This window comes from Bos grunniens, chromosome 16 (assembly GCF_055505025.1).
Source record: "Bos grunniens cultivar Pamir isolate PY7600 chromosome 16, Bosgru_T2T1.0, whole genome shotgun sequence".
In the NCBI taxonomy this organism is placed as follows: domain Eukaryota; kingdom Metazoa; phylum Chordata; class Mammalia; order Artiodactyla; family Bovidae; genus Bos; species Bos grunniens.
The window spans coordinates 7,047,516-7,067,506 of record NC_141180.1 but is presented as its reverse complement, the minus strand read 5'-3'; the positions used below and the strand labels follow the sequence as shown (position 1 = coordinate 7,067,506).

The 19,991-nt window shown below is 44.8% G+C and overlaps 1 long non-coding RNA gene across 1 annotated transcript; it reads left to right on the top strand.

The window, feature by feature from the left end:
• Positions 1-333: 333 nt before the first annotated feature.
• Positions 334-5,148, top strand: LOC147356096 (uncharacterized). Its single transcript, XR_015143842.1, has 2 exons — positions 334-442; positions 4,913-5,148. It is a non-coding gene; the product is annotated as an uncharacterized LOC147356096 (long non-coding RNA).
• The last annotated feature ends 14,843 nt before the right edge of the window (positions 5,149-19,991 follow it).

Genomic DNA, 19,991 nt, shown 5'->3' with positions numbered 1-19,991 from the left:
GGTCTCCAGCCTGCAGGCCAACTGCAGATTGAGACTTGCTAGCCTACGTAATTTTATGAGCCAATTATTTAAAATCAATCCATCTCTCTGGGTCTCTCTCTCCTTCTGGAGAAGAACCTTGACTGATACAGGCTTCATACTCATATTCCTCCATCAAGATTACGGTTTTTCTTATATTCAAGAAATAACCTATTGGGTAACCAACCACAAGATGCCAATAAAGCAATTCTTCCCCCTCCTCCATCTTTTTCCCCACACAAAAATTTATATACATGAGAACCCCAGGTATCCAGTTCTCACCTTGTTTCATATTTTTTCTTTGCTTTTCCCATCAGTGGAGGAAAGTGGAATTTGGCTGTCGTCACTAATAAAATAGATATTGCAACTCTGAAGACCCCTGCCTTCTGGTTGAAATCTCCATGGCTCCCTTCATCTGTCTCTCGTAAGTGCTGTTTATCAGTGCTTTTACTCACCTGCATTTCTCTCCTCTGAGCCCTCTCCAAGTTCACTCTTTGACTTAACTTGGACCTTCACTTTGATCAGAATGATATATTTGATGGAATGACACAGTGTCCTTGGGATGAAGTCAAGTATTGGGCATTGCTAAGAATCTCCCACAGAAATCTATTCCTGAGTGAATGTACATCAACCTTAACCACAGCAGACATCAGCATTTACCAAGCCCTACCTACATGCAAGGCTCTGAGCAGATGATTTACAGCCATCGTCTCATTTTGTCCTGTAAATTAGACACAAGAGACTTTATTGATTGTTGCCCTGATGCTGAACTCCCGCTTTTAATAAGAAATGAAACCTCTGAGCTTTGGCTGGGTACATGGACATTAGAAATAAAAACTAAATCTCCCAGCCTGTCTTGCATGGAGATATGGCTTGTGTGACTAAGTTCTGGCCAGTGGACTCTAAGAGGAAGGGCTATGGGGAACTTCTGAGAAATATCCTTAAAGTGAGGATGGTGCTTTCCCCTCTTGCCTGATGACTGGACTTTGGACAGAGTGCCTGGAGCTGGCAAAGCCATCTTGAACCATGTGCTATAAGTGGGACAGTGTGGCAGGATGGTGGGACAGTCAGATAAAAGCAGCCTTGAGCCCTGCTGACTTGTGGAGCCATCCTACTCATCTGAACTGCTTGCATCCAGGTTATTTTTATTCTCTTTAACATCTTAAGTCCCTTGGGGTTTTCGAGTTTCTGTCACCTGTAGCTGAATCTGACACTAATGGATTCAGTAGGTTCAAATATTCTCATTTAAAAGAAGAAGAAATCGAGGCTCAAAGAGGTTAGAAAACTCGTTCAAAATTACTTAAGTAACAAGTTATAAGAGCTGGAGCCTGGTTCTCTCCCATGCTGAAGCCCACCGCAGAGCTTCTCGTTAGTGAGTGTGGGCCTCTAGGTAATCTTCTTATCTTTTTTCCTGGTGGAAAGATTCTTCCGAGCAAGCATAGTTTGGTGCAGCTGCTGTCGTCAGGAGAGAGGTTCAGAGGCCCCTTCATGAAAGACGCTACCACCACCCCTGTACCCTCGACCGTTCAGGAACCCTGGATAGACTTCTCCCCTGGCTGCCTGACATGTTTGCCAAGTAGCTCATTTTTAAAATGCAGGGTAGCATGGCTGTCTTGCACACCCTGTTAGACTGCTAAGCCTGCCTGTCCAAACAAATCTACTCTGCCATGACTTTATTCCCCTGGCGTGTTGATGCACACACTTCTCCCACTGGGGCTTGGGGCCTGAGCATGTCTGAGAAATTGAATGGCAGCAAGTGTTCCTGCCAACACTCGAGCAAACATCCCTGGAAACAAGGCAAGGGAGAGCCTTACTGTTTGGTGGCCTGGCTTCTGTGTGGCTCTTCTGCCAAAGGATTCTGGAAGCTTCCTTCAGATAGAGAGACCCTCAAGGTCCTTCAAATACCCAACAGCAGTCTACTCCACCATCAGAAAGACAGCCCCAACAGAGAAAAATGTGTCCTTTTTCTGCTTCTGTGAGTCCAGGCTCTGATCTAGTTTACTGCGTGACCTTGAAGAGAGACAACGTGTTGTGTTGAAAGAGCCCAGGGTTGAGTTTTTGAAAGTGTGGCTGCTTGGTTACAACTCCCACGCTGTATAGTTCAGTCTTGGGCAAGCCATTTAGACTCTCCGAGCCTCTCAGCTCTAAGATGAGAATTCATTCACTTCCCCACCTCTCCAGGTATGATACATCTCTCCATTCCTCTGACTCAGTTTTATAAAATGTGCAGTTTTCTGATCTCTGGGCACACAGATATAAACTGGTTATAGCTTCCCTGCTGAGTTTACCCCCTACCTAGCAGCATTATGGTAAATCTCAAAGTGTTAATGGATATCATGGTAATTGAGAAGGTAGAACGCTGTACATACAAAGAGTTATTTTTAAGTCACAACTTTGGTAACCTCAATTTCCCCTCCTCTAGGGTGGGAAATCTAAAATACGCCCAAGGCAGTCAATGGGAAAATAGGGGGTGACTAGCAAACGGTTCGTGAGGCCACTAGCAAGAGTTGGGTCATGGATGGGGCATCACATGTTGAACGTGGACTCACGCTAGAGCAAGTATGTACTGAGAAACTCCTTGACACTCTCCATCCTCAGAGCCCTTGCCCAAGTTCTCTGTCTAAAGAAACCGCAGGCCTCAGACTCCTATCCTTATGATCGGGAGATGCCTCTTGTCAGCTAGGAGAGAAATTTCAATCTTTTATTGAAAGCGTTTTGCAGCAGGAAACACTTTTTTTTTTTTTTTTTTTTTGCCAGTGCCAACATAATTTAACTATGATTTAATAGCTTCTTTCATTTACTTGTTAAATTATGCCTCTCCATCACCTTCCCTTTGGGTTTTCCCGCCTTTTGGTCCTACAACCTCCCATTATTTATTAATGCCCCATAATACATGATGGAGGCAAGCAGAAAGCAGCCATTTCACAATGATTTAGGAGGCTCCTGGCAGCGACACAAGAACAGGAGCATATGTTCTGAGAGTCTCCCCTGGACTTGCCTCTTTGGACCTGAGTTGGGTAGATCTCGGTCATCATCTACGTGGGTCCTCCCCACCCCTCCCTATCCACCCCCCTGGCCATTTTCCTGCCCTGAGCCAATTTAAAATACTTGGCTTAAAATTACTAGTGAGTCACAGCTCATGTTTTTTTTTTTTTTCCTCCAAGTGCCAACTGCTAGAATGAGCATGCTTCTCAAAGTGGTACTTAACCTAAATGACATAAAGAGGTAATTTGCTTTCCCTCCAAGGGAGTAGCCCTCTGGGGGATGAGGAAGTTTCAGATGGCTTGAATCTTTAGGGACTCAGTTCTTAGAAGGAAGGTTGAAAGAACCTAGCTCCCTGCATCTCCTGCAATTCTTTTCTGGGAACAGCTTGGACTGTTTCGATTCGTAGGAAGACTCTCACAGGGAATGGAGTAAGGATGCTCCCAAGTACAGACTTGGAGGTGTTTCATGGCTTCCTCAAGGATACATATGGGCTCCTAGCTGGACCTTCGTCACAGTTCTGCTTCCTCCAGGCGTTTGTGAGAGTCACCTCTGTTCACATCCCCAGGCTAGGTTTCCTCCTCCTCGTCCCTTCCTCTCTGCTTTGGACTAGACTAGCCCTCCTCTGTGAGTCTGTGAATGGCCTATGGGGTTCTACAGGTGACGGGGGGAGAATGGCACCCAGAAAAGCACAGTGACCAGCCCATCGCCTCACAGTGGAAGGGGGCAGAGCCAGAATCAGAGCCAAGCTTTCCTTTCGGCTGTAAACTTCTGCTGAGGTAGGTTAGTATTTAATCTTTTGGAGATAATATACACTCAAGCCCTTAGCACAGTGCCTGGCATGTAAGGCACATTGACCTTCCTTTTCTACAGATCACCCAAACCCATGGCTCAGTGGTAAAGAATCCATCTGCCACTACAGGAGATGCAGGAGATGCGGGGTTGATCCCCAAGTCAGGAAGGTCCCATAGAGGAGGAAATGGCAACCCACTCCAGGATTCTTGCCTGAAAAAGCCAAAGGACAGAGGAGCCTGGTGGGCTATAGACCATGAGGTCGCAAAGAGTCGGGTATGACTTAGCGACTTCGTAGCATAGCAGGGTTTCATAGGAAGGTCAGGGGAGTGCATGGACAGATCCCTGCAGTGAGAGACTTGGGCTTTCATCCTGGTTGTCCACTTACTGACAGGGTAAACTTGGAGGGGCTGCATGGCTCTGTCAGCCTCAGTCTTCTTATCTGTAAAGTTGGGAGATTGGGTTATTATTTGAGATCCTTTCTGTTCTAACTTTGCTTTTCAGACTGCCTTAGTTGAGGTTGTCAAGGACTTAGAGTCCCTCCCCCCCCCAAATGAATAAGGAAGTCATGACAAGCTCAAAGTAATTGAGGCTTTATCATTGTTATCCTGGGTGATGGTCAAATCAAAGCAGAAGGATTTCTTGTACTTTTTGGCAGTCCAGCCCCTTATTTCTCTCCAGGTCCCAGATGCCACTTGGCATATGCTATGCTGTGTTCCCACAGGTTCCCTTTCCAGCTCTGGAGGAGCATGACGGCACTAAAGGCTGGGCATGCTCGTGATTCCTCCTTCATCCTCCAGTACACTCACTGGCCTCCCCCTCCAGATGGCAGCAAGAGTCTTGGAGGCCTGGCATTGCACTCTGGGGACTTATTCTGACTTTCTCCTGGGGCCCACATAGCCATTCCCTATCTGGTGGTCTAGAATTAAAGCCCAAGGACGAGAGAGAGGAGATCAGAGATAAAATAATAGCTGGAACAGAGACCCTAGTCCCTTTGTCCCTCTATCATGTTACCTCCCATCCCCTGCCCTGCCCTGCAGAGGGTGGCCAAAAGACTAAGTCAGTTCAGAGACTGGAGCTTTAGGTTTCTCCTGCTCACCCCAAGTTCTCTTCTCTGCAGCAAGTTCGACTTTGCGGTGACCTCCACAAACCTCCCATTTGTATGTCTGCAGTGCCCCAGGTTTGCAACGACACGCTTCACTCCTCCAGAAGTTTTCATTCCTGTGGCGCCAAGGCTGGGAAACTTTAGAGAGCCAGGCTGTTCTGTAACTAACATCAGTGTGGAATCTGCCTAAGCCTTGACTAATGTATTCCTTGCATTATTAAACACAGATTAAATATATATGGATATTTAAATGTAATGTGTTATTTTCCTAAATCTAGCTTTACTTGATGTTCCTTTGACTTTTCATTGCTCATCGTTGTCTCAGGGATCATGAATCACAGGCAGGAAGAAGCTGGAGCTTTCTCAGCACCAAAGACTTTGCAATCCCATTACATTTGCCCAAGAGACACAGCAGTAGTTCTCCCGCCCAGAAAATTACTGCTAGGGTTCTTCACACGGGAATGTATTTTTTTTCCTTCCTAGACGGAGCTTATTTCTCACCAATGATTCGAAGGCTAGGGCAGCCAGAGCCTGGCAGACTTGTGGGTTTGTTTCTGTTCTGCAAGAAAGCTTGTGCTCAGGGCAAGTCATTGAATAACAAATTCAGACACAGTTGGTGCCTTCCCACTGACGGCACCTTCACCCACTCTCCATCGACCGCACAGACTTGTTCTCCCATGGGTGCTTGGAGGACCCCAATAAGTTCTGCTTGATTTTCTTTCCGAAAATAATGTAATTCATTTCTCAAGGTTCCTGCTCAATACCCCCAACCTGATGGTAAGGAAATTACACCCATCCACAAAAGTGGTACGTTTGGTGCAGAGTCTGTATATAACACATCATTCCCGCTTGCATGCCCCAGGGCCCCTTCTGTAAGAGGAGGAATAGGGAGTGGGTCTTGATTATCTACAGTCTTTGCAGGCTCTGACTTTCTATAGATCTCTGTGCTTCCAAGGAAGCTGAAGGGGGATATAGATACTGTGCATTTTTCCAGCTCCCCTAAAACATGCTCCCCTCTCGGTCTTGGTTAAAGATTTTCCATTTGATGTCAATCAGTCGATTGACCAGGAGCTTCTGTTTATCTCGGGTTAGTGTGTTAAACCATACGCCATTGGTGTTCCGAGCCAGTTCATGTTAGCTAACAAGAGCTGATGGTGCCTATTTCTTCCCCATTCCTCATGTTCAAGCTTAAAATCAACCACTGAGGGAGTATTTACACCATGGAAACTAGCAAAAGCTAGAAAACAGGGCATATTTCCCCCTGCCGGAGAACCGGTTGTTAAAATTTGTAAGCACACTACTTCCATAAACTCCCTGAGGGCACTAATCAATTCCTATAGCTCTCTTTATAGCTAACTAAACACATATTAGCATTTCCTGAAAGCTTTTAAAAGATGAGCATAGAAGACATGTCAGGTCGCAAATCTTTCCCAGTTTGACTATGAATAAGTTATCATCTCCTTTGAGCGCCACAGTCTACCAACGTTCCCTCTCTCCCACAAAATTGCATTATTGGTGTTGTATTTTCTCAGTGGGGAGACACGCTTGATTCCAGCACCCATGCCCCTCTGAGATCGGTCTCCCTCTCCTGGGTGTGCTAACCAGCCTCCAGCCCCGGATTAGGAATCCCAAGGCTTAAGAAAAGATACCTGTTTTCCAGCTTCCCCTGGATCCAACACAATTATTGATAAACTCTGTCTTCAACAGGAGAGCTACCTGAGCAAGCTGATCAAAGGCTTGTCTGGGAGGGAGGAAAAGAAGCAGATGCTGGGGTTCTTGGTGAAGAAGAGGGATATGTGGCTGCACTGAGGCCAGAGGCAGCGCATGTCACCTGGACTGAAAATCCCACGGAAGGAAAGGAAAAAGCCAAGTTCAGTGTCCACAGTATACGGTGTTTGCTCTGTCTGTCATACAATTAGCAGCAATGTGCCTCCTGACTTGGAAGTCCTTCACAACAGCTTGACCTCTGTTATTCTTCCTAGATGACTTCTCTGGAGAAACATTTATTAAGCTAGCAATTAATTTTATTTGACATCCATGGGTCTCAAGGGTCAGAATGTGAATGTGGCCATGGTTGAGGGTAGAGTACAGGAAAGTGGCAAAGAGGATTCGTCCTTTTCCTGAACCCTGCTTTATTCTTTGTACTTTAGTCAACATAGTAACTGGGCCCCTAGGAGGAAAGGGGTACTTTCCAAGATGTGAGGACCCAAACAGAAGAGAAAGGTTGAGGCAAGAGGGAGGCTGGGTGCTTGTGCATCACCAGCTCTAACTTTAAGAGACTTTTCTTTGTTTTGTCTTTAAGAATGAACTTTTTTAAAAATTGATTTTTATTGGAGTACACTTGATTTACAATAGTGTGTTATTTCAGGTGTACAGCAAGGTGAATCGGTTAGGCATACACATAGATCCACTCCTCCTTGGGTTCTATTCCCATGTAGGTCATCACAGAATGGAGTAGAGTTCCTTGTGTTATAAAATAGGTTCTTATCAGTTATCTGTTTTATGTATAGGAGTGTGTGTATATGTCAATCTTAATCTCTTGGTTTATCCCTCCTCCCCACCCCCCACCCCCTCTGCCTTCCCCGTAACCATAAATTTGTTTTCTACATCTGTGACTTTAAGTTTCTGTTTTGTAAACAAGTTCATTTGTACCATTTAAAAAAAAAAAATTAACGGATTCCATTAAGGAGCCTTTCAACAGAAAGTGTCTGTAACTCAGGTAAGCAGGGAGTTAAGGTCTGTGGAGAATGGAATTTTCCTCGTGGTCGTACAGACTTGTTTTAACCACAGGAATGAACGCAAGATTCAACTTGTTTTCTTAGCTATTGTCTGGAACTCTCTCCGCTCAACCGCCGGCAGCTGGAGGTTTAATGTGACATTTTTCTGAGTATTATGATTGCTCTCTGGGCTTCTCTGCACAGCTTTCCTTTCTTCTTTTGCTTCCCTCCTCCTGTCCTCTCAGCCCTCTAGTCTTCAAGCGCTTTCCAGTAAGCAAGCACTTGCCTTTCTGCCTCCAGCCAGGGGAAGCCATCTGGGGCTGGTTTATTTACTTCCTTAAGATGTGTGTCTCCTCTCCTTCCTGAACTCCCTATCCTGCAACTTTCCCTTGAAACCACAAGCCGCCGCCCTTACCACTTCACAAATCCCGGAACAGAGCGCGGACAAGTCCTCAGGGAGGTGAGCTGGATTCAGATGCTGCTGCAGCCATCAGCAAGGGTTTCTCTACAGCCTCGTCAACACAGGGAAAGAATAAGCCCATTTTCTCTCAATAAATGATTGCTGTCAGCCCCCAAGCACTAAATACCTTCCAAGCCTTAGTTAGAGGTCTATTTATGGATTTTTGCTTTAGATATTCCAGTCTCTGTGCAGCTCCTTCTAAGGTCTACCCAATCCCAGCCATCTTTATTCATTCATCTTTAATTGAAGCAGAGCTCAGAAAAAGTTACCCCCAAACTGGTTGACAAATTGGGGGTGGGAAAGATGGATTATTTCACAGGTCCTCTCTTTCGATTGCCTTGATATTGTGGCCGCATCTATTTCATCTTTTTGCCTGGTTGTCTGAGTTCTCCCCGTGTCCAAGGGAGACAAATGGCCAGAGAAAAGTCAGCATGCCCTGAAACCTCAAGTAAGCTGAAAGCTCCGGGCTTGCCTTCTCTCTGCCAATATTGCAATGAAAAAGCATTCCTGAAGACAATTATGTTTTTTATTTTGTTTTAAACCAGCATTAGAGAGATTGAAACAGATTTCTTCCCAAAGCATTCCCCTTTGATGAGGTGCAAAAAGGTTAAACAAAAAAGCCAAACTTTGGTTTCAACAGTAAGACACCTTTATTCTAATTGTAATCATAATGATCCAATGTGTTTGGGATTTTGTTATTTGGAATTAGAATTAAAAAAAAGACATCCTGTAATTACCATTGAACTTATCTTGAGGCATAAATCTAATAATTAAATACTTTCAGGTTTTATTCAGTGAGTAATTAAAATACAAAAAGAAATACTGTGGTTTCTTTTCCACCTTTTTAAGGAAAGTTCAAAAATTATCAATGGAGTTCTATAGAAAGATCTGGATATTATTGTGCATAAAACACAATTCTTAACAAAGTTTTAATTTCAGTTATTTATAGTCCTCTGCCCTGGTGATCAGGGTGTTTGAGCAGGTGAGAAATGATGGAACTAGGAGTTGGATCTGGATGAAAAATCGTTCCTTCAAGAAAGATAGCTCCCCAAACTTGAGCTTCATTTTTATTGTCAGCAAGGAAAGGGAGGCAGGTACTGTGCGATTTTTATGAGGACTGAGTTCTGTTTTCTGATCAGTTTTGGCAAAAATTAACAGGCCATATGTTTTCTCCTCCTGGAAGTGGAGTGAGATTTGGCAGCAGCAGATGATTGTCGAGTCCAGAGGAAGGTCTTGCTAAAGGGGGTGCTTGAGGACATTGAGCTCCTTTCATGGGACCAGGCCCCAAACGTGACCAAACTCAAATTTGGATGGGAAGAGCAGGAGCGGACTGGTGTGGGGAAGTGCCTGCTTAGACGGCAGAGTCTCTTAAGAAAAAGCATTTTTACTGAAGGATAGTTAATGTGCAATATTATATAAATTGCTGTTGTTTTAGTCTCTAAGTCGTGTCTGACTCCTTTGTGATGTCCTCAGCAGAGTCTCTGCTCCCATGTACTTTTGCAGACCTAGAGAAAGGGGAGGAAATGCAGCATATAGTTTCTCTATTCACTGGAAAGTTCTAGGACTCAGATTTTCAGAAAAACAGAAGTACTTCCACCTAAATCTTTAGGCTTGCCTAAAGTACAGTTAAATCCATCTGATAAGTGGAGTTCTCTCCGTGTCAGCTTGGGTTTTCTGCGTCTATCTGGCACCAACCCAAACTCAGCACGGAACACTTGCTGAATCAATCCACAGCTACCCCTCCAGGTGAGGTAAGAACAAAGAGATGTCCCCCCTCCCACCCCCAAGCGGTGGGCAGTGGTCCATGGGTCTATGGCAGTAACTTCTTCAGGTTCTTCTTTCCGAAGCCCTTCATTTCCTGATTCTCTTTGGTTGTAGCCTAAAACCAGAGCCAAGAACTCCACAGGCTTGGACCCCATTTCATCAAAACTTTTCCCACACCTCAGTGATCCAAGGAAAATGAAATTAAATTGCTTCACCATAAAAAGCAAGAGCTGAGTCATTCATCTCAACTGAATAGAACGAGGTGGTAGGTCCTCTCTCTCTAAAGGCTCTTCACTTATTTTAAAAATCACAATGAATTAGGACCTCAAGTGTAACCCCAATTAGAGACACGGCTGTCAAGCCTTTGGACGCAGCCTCACAACATACCCATAATTTAGAGCCTGATGTCAGCCCCACAGGGAGCTGCATCTTAGCATTTCAAGCAGCTGCCTGAACAGAATCCTTTTTAGCAAATGGCACTAACATATATTGTAGGCAAAACAGTCAAGATGGACTAAGAGCCCAAACACAGAATGTTCGTGTAATATTGGGTGGGTGAGGACCATACTACCACACCAAGATACAAAGCATGAGACCAAAGGTGTCATCATTCAGGCAGTCGCTCAGTCCGGTCCGACTCTGAGACCCCATGGACTGGAGCCCACGAGGCTCCTCTGTCCATGGGATTTTCCAGGCAAGAATACTGGAGTGGGTTGCCATTTCCACTCAGGGATCAAACCCATATGTCTCACGTCTCCTGCATTGGCAGATAGATTCTTTACCATCGAGCTGGCTGGGAAGCCCAAAGGCAGATACTATTAAAAGAAAACAAACAGACAAAAAAACTGATAGATTTAACCACAGAAACTTCTGAAGCCATTTTGCAATAAGAACTCAATAAAAAAGGCACCAAACTCAGAAGACTATTTGTGGTAAATATGATACAGGGTTAACATATAGATTTATGAACATACATTAAGAAAATTACAAGCATGTTAATACAGAAATAACGTAACATGGCAACTAACAAAAGGAAGGTAAGTAGAAAATAAATATTAATACATTAAAAATGCTCAACATTACTAGTTTTCAAAGGAATTAAAACAACTATACGGGATTTCAATCTGTCCATCAGTTTGGTAAAAGATTAAAAGTCAGAACCCAGCCAGGGTTCTGAGCACGTGGGGTAACAGTCTGCCCTGCAGGGAAGTCTCTGAATTGGCTCTAGTTTCCTATAGGGTCCTTTGACCACATGTATTTCAAGCCTTAAAAGCAGCCACAGCCACGGGCCTAGTGATTGCGGTTTGCTGAGAACTCATCCTCAGAAAATGTCAGGCAAATACACAAATATGTATGGGGAAGAATGCTATAACATCATTACTGGTATGTACAGAAATCTAGAAGCACCCTACGCGCTCAAAAACTATCGTACAATATCAGTAACGTAGGAGAACACCGTGAAGTCAATAAAATGCTGGTATATCGAGTTATATCTGTTGATAAAGGAAGATGACTGCAATATATGGTAAGATGAGGAAGTGTGTTGGAGAATATTTAGTCAAGTTTTGTTTGCTTTTTTTTAAAGGACAAAAATGGAAGTATTTTTTTAATGTGTTTATATTTTGCTTTCTAATTTAAAACTTTCCTATGTTTCCTAACTTTTCTATTATTTGTGTTAAAAACACAAGAAATGACACGTGATAGGCAGAATAAAGGCCCCTCTCCTTAAAATGTTCATGACCTAATTTCTAAAACCTGTGAATATGTGGAGTTATATGGCCAAGGAGACTGCATATGTAATTAAGTTAATGATCTTGAGACAGATTAGCCTGGCGTATCTGGTGGGCCAGTGTAGTCACTAAGGTGCTTATAAGAGGCAGGCAGGACGGCCAGAGTCATAAAGATTTGAAAATGCTTTGTGGCTGATTTTGAAGCTGGAGGAAGAGGCCAATAGCCAAGGGGCATAGGAGACTTCTAGAAGCTGGAAAAAGCAAGGAAAAAAATTCTCCCTTAAAGCTTCTACAAAAACCCTGCTGATACTTTAGTTTTAGCCCAGTGAGACTTTCGACCACCAGAACTGTCAGAGAAAAATTTTGTATTGTTTGAAGCCACTGCTGCTGCTGCTGCTGCTAAGTCGCTTCAGTTGTGTCTGACTCTGTGTGACCCCATAGACGGCAGCCCAACAGGCTCCCCCATCCCTGGGATTCTCCAGGCAAGAACACTGGAGTGGGTTGCCATGTCCTTCTCCAATGCATGAAAGTGAAAAGGGAAAGTGAAGTCGCTCAGTCGTGTCCGACTCTCAGCGACCCCATGGACTGTAGCCTACCAGGCTCCTCCATCCATGGGATTCTCCAGGCAAGACTACTGAAGTGGGGTGCCATTGCTTTCTCCTTGAAGCCACTAATTGGGTGGTAATTCATTACAGCAGCAATAGGAAACATATAATCTGTAAAACCACTCCCACTCTCAGGCCCTGCTGGGTGGAGGGTCAGTAGGAACAGGTGTGGAAGACCTTTTGGTTGAGGGACAATCCTTCTGTGTTAAATTTGGGGAAGTGAATAACTATGGGCAGATGGAGAGATTTCTCATAAGAATCATACCCCTAAATATTTTTAGGTGTTTAATCATTTACTTTCCCTTTAAACTGAAATGTGGGGGACCTGTGTTTATTTTGTTCATCTCTGTACCCCTAGCATTAGTCCCATGCTCAGCTGCAAGTCAGTCCACGATCACATGCTCTTGAATGGAAAAATACATGGACAAGATTTCAAAACCTACTGTCTAGCCTTTGAAGCCCGTCTTCCAGCTGATGCAGGAACTCAAGCCTGAGTTTCTTGTCCTTCTCATCCTCCCCCTTCCCTTGTTCTTCTCCCTGACCCTCCCCTGCAAACTTCTTCTTTTTTTATGCGGATGGTGTAGAATTTAAAGCCAAGTGGGGCTTGTCGCTCACATTCGGGTGGTCTTTCCTTCTGGGTTTCAGAAGCCCAGAACTGAGCTTATAGCATTTGGACACACAGCCACCCACACTCAAAACCACAAACAGCAGCCACGGTCCTGAAGCAGTACTTTGACACTTGGTGTGTGTGGAGGGAGACACGTAGGACTCTGGAGGGTTTTGGTTTCAGACGTTTTGCGGATGCTACTTGGATGAGCTCTCCAAGGAAGAGTTCCAGGTCCTCAGAACAAGGCCCGAGCCCTGGCGCAAGTGCAAGAAAGGGGTCTGCTCACAGCCACGTATGCTCGACTGCCCCTTGAGGCCGTAGACTGACTTCTTTCACAAAAGCCTGGACTCCGTACAGGCAGTTTCGGGGGAAGGAGTGGAGCTGGTTGCTGGTGTTTTCTCTTCGGAGTATTTAGCCTTTTCCATATGGAGTCCCCAAAGGCCACGTAGGGCTTCCACTGGTGACCCGCAGTGGAGAAGTGCCAAATGCCTACCTCCAGACTCAACATCACTGGCTCACCTTGGCTCTCACTGGCTCTCCCTTTAAGTCTTAAAGGGAGAGCAGAAGGAAGAACTGTCTAGCAGGTGTCCTTCACTAACAGGAAGCAGACTGCTTCACACAGTGGCAGCTTCCTTTCTAGATAGGTAATTATTGAGGGAGAGTCTGAAAAGGCACTGACCGGGAGTGCTGTAAAGATGACTTCCACTCCAGATGGAGCTCAGTTCTATCGACAAAGACTTGGCCAACTCTCAATCACGTGACCCCATGATCATTCTCTAGAGGCTGAGTCTGAGGGGCTTATAGTAAAATGCAGCCATGGATAATCGATGGGGGAACAGGGTCTTAACTAGTGTGATCAAAGATAAAATTCAAGAGCTTATAGAATAAAGTAATGGGGATTTCCAACCACTGGCAGTCCAGTAGTTAAGATTTAGCTCTCCCAATGTAGGGGGCCCAGGTTCAATCCTTGGTCGAGGAACTAAGATCCTGAATGCTGAGCAGCCAAAACAGAAAAACAAAACAAAATAGAATCAGTCATGGAAGTGGGTAAAAAAGACATGATTTCACAAAATAAAAACCCCTGTGTCCCAAATCCACAGAAATCTTAAATCCACAAACATGTGAGATTCAGTACATACGGTAGTCAAAATAGATTGGCTTCAGTTCTGCTAGAGAGCAGAGGGTCAGATTAAATGCTGCCTCCAGCCTTTCCCATTTTGAACGTATCACTTCTCTTCCTGGTCCAATTTGCCATTGTTTACACAAAGCTGGTCATTTGTGCCTCCCCCGGTCTCACCCCTGCATTTCCACTTGTCAGTCATGAGCAAGGCCAGGCGGGAGAAGCAGGGAATTCGATTTGGATGTTGTTTCTCTGCTGCTGGAAAATCTCGAGGGACTTTCTTTCATGTAGTTAAAAGTCACAACTCAGGAGGGATCCAGGTCCTCGGGGAGTGTGAAAACTCCGTGCGGGCAGCTTGCCTGTTGGCAGCTAAACCCGTCGCTGTGAGAGGGCAGGGGGCCTTCTGGAAAACTGCACTAGACATTAGACCTGACCGAGGGGTTTTGTTGTTGTTGTTATTTTAATCATGAAATCTTAGCACTAAAGTCTAGTAAGATGGTGCTGATGAATCTATTCGCAGGGCAGCCGATGGAGACTCAGACAGAGGAAACAGACTTGTGGATGTGGGGGGCAGGGGGAAGGAGAGGGTGGGATGAACGGAGAGAGTAGCATGGAAATGTATAACGATCGTATGTGAAATAGACAGCCAGTGGGAATTTGCTGTATGCCTCAAGGAACTCAAGCCAGGGCTCTGTGATAACCTAGAGGGCTGAGTAGGGTTGGGGGTGGGAGAGAGGTTCCGGAGGGAGGGCACACATGTATACCTGTGGCTGGTTCATGTTGGTGTATGGCAGAAACCAACACAATGTCGTAAAACAATTACCTTTCAGTTAAAAATAAATAAATAAAACAAATAAGATCTAGTAGATCCTGGACATGGTTTGTCTGTGGTTCTTCTATGCACTCAGCAGACTGTGGCCGCTGCTTTACACAAGTACAATGAAAGGGCTTATACTTGAAGCGTACGTTCAGAGGTGGCCGGATCCAATATTCCTCACGTTTTCTCTTCTTCCATGGTTTTCCTGTTTTCATGCCCACGCTGTAGCAGGTACTAAAGGCATAAAGACCAGGGAGTTTTTCAAACACTCTGTCTTAGGGTAATGTCTAAGAGCTCTTCCTTCTCCCCCAGGGCCACCCCACTGAATCCATATCTCAAAAAAGAAAATTGCAAAATCAGAATAAATGTTTAAATCTCCACAAAACAAAACATGTGCACCAAACTCAAAAATTACTGAAGTCTTAGATGGTTACACATCAATTTCTAGTACGCGCTGTAGGTACATTTTAATATCTTTGATGTGATGTAGGATGTGACCTCTAAATAAGCTTACCTGGGGCCTGCAGAAGCTTTACAGCATCCTTTTCTGTAGCTTCAGGACGGCTCCAGTGCCTACAGAGCCTGCGACGTGTGCGCAGCCTTCAGTGGCTTCTTCTGAACTTGCTCTCTGAACACTGGGTGGCAGCACGGAACTTCCTAAGCTTTCTCCAGAGTCTAAATGCAAACCTGAGCAATTCCACCTTAAGACGGGCCATGCGGAGAAGCATGCAAAAAGTGCAGTGATTCTGGGATGTGGCTAATCTCTATAATTCACCTGATTGCAGATACAAGTGACAGCTGCAATAGGGGTGATGTTCGCTCATTCCTTGTGTCACTGGAATGCTATTCCGAATCTTCCTGAGATTAGAAAAAGGATTACAATTGCCCCCAGGGCCTTGCCATGTAATTTTTATCAGTCTTGATCAGTGAGTTCCCCCAGGCAGTGTGTGTGTGTGAGATGAGCAGCCCATGATGGGAGGGGAGGCTCCTGGGGACCACATGGTCCATTTTTTCCTCCCCTGGGACTGAATTTCCAGATTCACCCCCAACCCCAGGACTCTTGCCTTCTCACCTTTGTTATGTCCTGGACTCTGTTGAGCAGGGCCACTTCAAGGACTTATTCATACAACCCATGCAGTTAAACCGGGCCCAGTGCTCAGAAGCTTCCTGCGTTCGGTTTAATCCTCTGCTGCTGCTGTCTTAAAATTATGAATAATTTCTAAACAAGGACTCCTGCATTTTCACTTTGCAGTCAGCCCCCTGCATAAAATGGCCAGTCCTCCAATGGAGAAGTATCGTCAGAGGTAGATTTTTTCCTAAACCTGAACTCCATTCTCTCTTAGCCTCCTTCAGCAGATGGCTTAGCTTAGAATTGGGAATGCAAACAGCATGACTTTTGATCAGATATACTGGAGTGCTGGTGTGGAGCCCACCTCTTCACGCCCAGGTGACCGGGAACATATTTGCTAACCTCTGGAAGGGTTCCTCAGCTGTTAGAAAGGTCTAACTGTGCTTACATCATTCACAGGATGTGGTGAGTATTAAGTGTTAGGGTCTGTGTGAAATGGCCTGGCACAGTACAGACACTCAGTAAACATTGCTTGTCCCTTTGGCCCCTTCGCTCCTGGAAGTCTACACTGATTCTTTCTTGTCATCTTCTCTCCCCAGAACAGCGCACTCCAGCTGGAGTTAAGGCTTGGTTTTATTTTTGATGGAACAGGTCTAAGGCAAGAGTTCTGTCCATAACCTGATTCCTTGTGACTTGAAAGTCATTTCTCATCATGTTCAGAGCTCTGTTCTGAAGCAGAGATGCATGACCAAATAGTGGTTATGATTTCTGCATCACAGGAAAAGCTGGCTTTACAGAACTACCTACTGTTTGGGGAGCCTCTAAAGACAGCTTCTGATGGAAATATGTCTCCAAGGAGTTTGCCCGGTAATAATTAGCGTAATATGTTGCACTTTTGCAATGCCTTTTTCTCCAAGGATCTGCAGACATTTGGCAAACAACCATTAATCACATTCCGCTGCCTTGATGTCAATTAACTGTCGGCTGGTCTACTTGTCTCCCCACCTGGATGTGGATCTGGAAGGTCCTGGGTCCTAGGCCTGCTTCTGCTCCAGACTTTTGTCTGGTATTGAACAACTTTTCTGGGCCTCGGTTACTTGAGATGTAAATTGAGGTTAATAATTTCTATTTTATCTCAGAAATCCTATTAAGACAAAATGCCTCCCCGAATGGAAACACACTTTAAAAAGTAGAAATAACTTCCCAATGCAAGGGATGGCAATATTACATTTGGACAGTTGAGTTCAAGTTTAAGATCCAGCGCTGTACCAAACAATAGATTTTTGTAGGCACTGAAATTTCCTGTTGCTGAAACTGGGGTCAATATGTCCAAGAGGCAGCTGGGAAATTGCTTAGAACACTGAGAGCATAATTGGCTTTATAATAATATTCTGCAAGCAGCCCACTTGCCCTAGGCTCACAAAATACTGAGCAGGTACCAGAGGCTCAAAGAATTCTCAAAGAATTTTTAGAACTTCCTTAATCACCCCCATGTCAGAGAGATTTTTCCCTCTTCTGAATTTGTATAACCATCAAAAACTTATCATACTCATGTGGCATTGAATGAGGCAAGCTTGGGCTGCCCTTCATGACTTGAAACATAGCTCTGCCTTCTCACCTTGGTGGTAAGTAAATGAGGGAAAGAATAGAGGAGAGTAGATATTTGCAACCTCACACTTGGGCTTCCCTGATAGCTCAGTTGGTAAAGAATCTGCCTGCAATGCAGGAGACCCCAGTTCGACTCCTGGGTAGGGAAGATCCCCTGGAGAAGGTATAGGCTACCCACTCCAGTATTCTTGGGCTTCCCTTGTGGCTCAAGGGAATCCTCCTGCAATGCAGGAGACCTGGGTTTGATCCCTGGGTTGGGAAGATTCCCCTGGAGAAGGGAACGACTACTCACTCCAGTATTCTGGCCTAGAGAATTCCATGGACTGTATAGTTCATGGGCTCGCAAAGAGTACAACATGACTGAGTGATTTTCACTTTCATTTCACTTTCACCAAGCACAGTGCTTTGCACTAGTGTGCCTTTGATAATAATTATCAGTACCAAGAGGCTGGCTGAGTTAGTCTGCCACTTCCGACCTTTCAGGCTCTGCAAAACACTCTGCTGCTGCTGCTGCTGCTGCTAAGTCGCTTCAGTCGTGTCCGACTCTGTGTGACCCCATAGACAGCAGCCTACCAGGCTCCTCTGTCCCTGGGATTCTCCAGGCAAGAACACTGGAGTGAGTTGCCATTTCCTTCTCCAATGCATCAAAGTGAAAAGTGAAAGTGAAGTCGCTCAGTCGTGTCTGACTCTTAGCGACCCCATGGACTGCAGCCTACCAGGCTCCTCTGTCCATGGGATTTTCCAGGCAAGAGTACTGGAGTGGGGTGCCATTGCCTTCTCTGGCAAAACACTCTAGAGTTGTAAATACAAGAAGAAAATCTTACGGTAGTGCTTCTGTGCAATGGGAGCTGAAGTCTCCCATCCAGAAACATCATTCCTGTACTAGGCTGACCGACTTAACCTTTAATCTGCAAAGGCCTTGATAAATGCTGTCACTTCTAGTGATTTAATTAGTTTTATGAAGGATCTTTGGTGACTTGTGTGGGAAAGTTTATCAAAAGTATACCCAAACGCTTTCAAAAAAGCCAAAATGCTATTATATTATTGAAAAATCAGAAGGCTCTTTGATGTGAGTTTTGAGAGAATAAGGATGTAGTTATGAAGTACTTGGAGCTTCTCACTGTTAAAACAAATGACAGATAAGATCTCAGGCTGCTTTGTCATGACAATTCATCACACTAAGTACATCTATATCAATTTTTATTTCTATATTCTTCTACATCTGTATGGCTCTTAAAGGTTTTTAGCTTAAGCCTCTCCACCAGCTTGCACAGTGCTAGAATGGTATCACATGAAGAATGCCTCTTGTGTGCATGCACGTGTGCTCAGACATGTCCGACTCTTTGAGACCCCATGGACTGTAGCTCACCAGGCTTCTCTGTCCATGGGATTATCCTGGCAACAACACTGGAGTGGGTTGCCGTTTCTTCCTCCAGAGGATCTTCCTGACCTAGGAATTGAAACTGCGTCTCCTGGTCTCCAGCATTGGCAGGCAGATTCTTTACCACTGCCCCACTTGGGAGACCCAACAATGTATATTATGGCTCATAAAAGATTGATGCTCTCTCATATAACGAACATTCCCCTGGAGAAGGAAATGGCAACCCACTCCAGTACTCTTGCCTGGAGAATCCCATGGATGGAGGAGCCTGGTGGGCTACAGTCCATGGGGTTGCAAAGACTCAGACACGACTGAGCGACTTCCCTCCCTTCCCATCTAATGAAGGGAGATAACTATTCACAATATTGAGTAAGAAATGAATTAGTGTGTATCTGGTAAGTTATTGTAAAGGTAGGGAATAAACTTCAAGCCATCTGTCCCTAACTAATCAATATGCTATAATAATTAAGGTCATTATCTTTTTTTTTTTTTAAAGTTGACCTCTGAAACAGGGCTTGGAGTCTTACGGCATTAAATAGTCTCTGAGGCAAAGGCCAATTTCTTCCAGCCCCAAATCATGAATTTGCTTCAGAGAATTTCATGACTCAGTAACTCGTCATTGAAACTACCCTCCTTCCTGGCAGAAGCCAGGCTGACCTTGACCACTTCTACAGCTCTCACACTCTGCAGCCGAGATGGAGTTGACTATGTCATTGAAACGTTTCATGGAAGAGGGATGAGCCGTCTCTATTTTAGGCTGAGGTTTTCTGAAAGCTTGTAAAGCTAACGATCCCTAGAAGCCACTTGCCTTCCCTCCCAAGCTTTGAATTGTCTACTTCTGGTGATAAAAACGAGTCATAGGAAGTCATTGAGTCCATCCCTCTGTCTCCAGGCTGGGTTATACGTTAAAAGTTCCAGAAAGATGGAGTCATAACAATCCTCGTGCTTGATAGTACCTTAGGGTTTACCAAGGATTTTATATACATCATTTTGTTTACCGCTTTCCCCCAAACCCTCCAAATTAGTTATTACTGTCTCCATTTTACAAAGCAGAGGGAAGGCCAAAGAGGTGATTATTCGTTTGTATGTGCCAATGCCTGAACACTGCTGCTGCTGCTGCTGCTGCTGCTAAGTCGCTTTAGTTGTGTCCGACTCTGTGCAACCCCAGAGATGGCAGCCCACCAGGCTCCCCTGTCCCTGGGATTCTCCAGGCAAG